The 2,865-nt window shown below is 45.8% G+C and overlaps 1 non-coding gene across 1 annotated transcript; it reads left to right on the top strand.

Moving 5' to 3' along the window:
• Positions 1 to 254: 254 nt before the first annotated feature.
• LOC115029908 (small nucleolar RNA SNORA17) lies at positions 255 to 388 on the top strand. Its single transcript, XR_003835484.1, has one exon. It is a non-coding gene; the product is annotated as a small nucleolar RNA SNORA17 (small nucleolar RNA).
• The last annotated feature ends 2,477 nt before the right edge of the window (positions 389 to 2,865 follow it).

The raw sequence follows: 2,865 nt of genomic DNA, 5'->3' as shown, positions 1-2,865 counted from the left end.
TCTGGGAGAGTGTCAGAGGCTGGAGGATTCTCCCCAGACTAAGAAAGATAGTCACATCAAACCAAGGAGAGATATCCAATCATGTGGCAGACATAGAGTAGAATATATATTAGTTATATGAGTTTCAAGCTAGTTGGAAACCAGCCAAAGCTTATGAACTAGGCATTTATTTATAAATCATTAAATCTTCGAGTTGTTATTTTGGAAACTGGGCATGGGCAGAAAACCCTGAACCTATACTTAACACATATAGCCCTGGTCCTAGAAGTGTTGCACATGTGGGACTGCTGTGTTACATGTGTGCCAATAGGTTGCAGAGAGAAGAGAGGCTATGTCTAAGCTCAGCTTTCTGAACTATGAACATCTGAATGATGTGCAGTCTGACATTCTCTGAAAAAAAGCAAGCCTGAGACAACCATCAGTTGGTGCCAGGGAGTTCCGACAGGGAGCTAGCCTGAGACTATAATCAGTCTGCTGCCATGTCCCAGGACTAGGAGCAAGCCAGAAACTAGAAGAGCCCCGCCTTGTACTGAGAATCTCAGATAGGAGTGAACCTGAGACAGATAACCCTTGCATGGGGTCACTGGAGCTGGCCTGGTAAAGCACAAAACCAAGATGACTGTCAGACTAGTGGGGCCTGGACAGGGAGCTATCCAGTTGGCTACTGCGCAGGCCTGGAGGCGTGGCATACCATGCCTGAGAGGACTTCTGAATGGTGCATGCTGAGCATAGCACTCCTGAGACTACTCGTGAAATGATCCTGGATGCTTAGATATCAGGTGCCACTAAAAGGAACAAGTAAGTGGTAGAGAAATGGAAGAGAAACATAAACAGAAGGATGTGAATACAACGAAAAGAGTCAGAAAAGAGGAGATGTGAGAATATTAAGGAACAGCCTGATGTGAGTAGCTCATGATGTCACTTGGGACCATGAAGGTATCCTGGCCTGTGCTACCATCGTGGGCCACATCTGAGTCCATGGCTGAGCAATAGCAGGAGTCTGTTACCACCAAATGCCTGGAGGGCATCCCTGATGTGGGCTGCCAAGGACATATTGATGTCTGAGGGCTGTGCAAAAGCAGCTCCACCCCTCACCTAGACATCTTGGGAAAGCTGGCCCTGGTGGCCTGAGAGCAGAAGAGCTGACCCTAGCCCTAGCCAGCTCAAATATTCCAGAGAGCAGTCACCACATTGCCTGTAGGTGAGGTCCCCAAGTATATGAATGTGGGAGACTTTGCCCTAGCCTCCTCCCCTCTTGCCACCTGCAGTAGATGGGAGACTTAACACTGATGTAATGAAAGCAGAGCTGTATGTGTTCTTCACCAACTGCAACATTCTGGAGAGTGGGTCCTTGACCTCTCCTGGGCAGTACAGTAGAGCTTACCCTGATGGCAGTGCAGAAGTGATCCAGCCCAAGTGGGTGAGCATGGGATAGCCGGCCCAAATCTTGTCTGTCCTGTGATGACTATTCCCACCTCACCTCTACCCCCTGCCACCCACAGCAGGCAAGAGAGCTGGTTCCAGAGGTCATCAGAGAGGAAGAGCTATGCCTGTCTTTCACCAGCTGCAGCACTCAGTAGAGCTAGCCTGAGTATGGAGGAGAGTCTGGGTAAGCAGACCATGAGGGCATGAGAGTGGGAGGGACGACACTTCCTCTTGTCTTCTGGGTGGTGACACAGACAAGGGAGAGAAGCCCTCCTTCTCTCCCTTGTCCTTTGCCATCCATGGCGGAGTTGCTGGTCCTGGCTTCATGAGAGTGAGAGAACTGCCCAGGTCACTCACTGGCTGTAACAATCTAGAGAGGAGGCCCAGCAATTTGCCAGCCCTGGTACTGGGGGTTGCTGGTAAGCTGGCCCCTAGATCATGAGAGCAAGAAAAGCAGCAGTCTGACCAGCTCAGAACCAGTGCTTTGAGTTGGCCCACCCCAACATCTGTTCCATCTATGAACTGCTAGAGTACGTGAAGGAACCAGTCCTACAGATCCCAAACTACAGGATCTTGAGGCCATAGAACTATTGTTATATGATATCTGAGAAAAGTCGCAGTGATGTTCTAGTATTCATGGAGTAGCAGAAACCAGAGGCCCTAGACAAGACTAAAAAAATATTGTGATGAACATTTGCAAGCAAAGAAGTATGAACAAAAAGGAATAGTGTGAGAGATACACAGGGACACAGCACAGCTTCCACAGATTTTTTAATTCTGTTGGATAGACTGCATGGGTGGAAGGTGGGTAAGAGTGGAGGAGAGACTGAGATTGGGGTTCATGATGTGAAATTCACAAAGAACCAAAGAAAAAGTTCGAGAGGCCCTTAGTCTTGCAAAGATTATGAGCCCCAGTACAGCGGAATGCCAGGGCCAGGAAGTAGGAGTGGGTAGGTCGGGGAGCAGGGTGGTGGCGGGGGAGGGGGGTGCGGTATAGAGAACTTTTGGGATAGCATTTGAAATGTAAATGAAGAAAATACCAAATAAAAAATCATAATATTCTGAAAAAAAAGAAAAAGCTTTTATTTAAAGAAAGATAAAAACCCCATACTATGCTAATATAATTATCAAAATTTCTTCTTTTCAAAATATGGAAATGCTATAGTATATACTTCCTAACTAATCATGATATATGACAGTTTGCTTAAATCAGGGAATATCTAAAGAATTTGTCTGTAAATAATTTATGCTTTTGTATCTAAAATTACAAACGCTTATTGAAGATGGGACAGCTGCCCTGTGGTTCTATCCATGAGCAATCCCACTGTGTTGGTATATTATCTATAATGTTTCACTTAATAATAGTTCTCATGATTTATACAGTATTTCCTATTTTCTGGGTATTTATGATCACATATTTTTTAAATGTTCAATTTCAGA

The sequence above is a fragment of the Mus caroli genome, unplaced genomic scaffold, assembly GCF_978045245.1.
Source record: "Mus caroli unplaced genomic scaffold, Mus_caroli_1 scaffold_19, whole genome shotgun sequence".
In the NCBI taxonomy this organism is placed as follows: Eukaryota; Metazoa; Chordata; class Mammalia; order Rodentia; family Muridae; genus Mus; species Mus caroli.
This window is presented reverse-complemented; position numbering and strand designations above follow the sequence as displayed.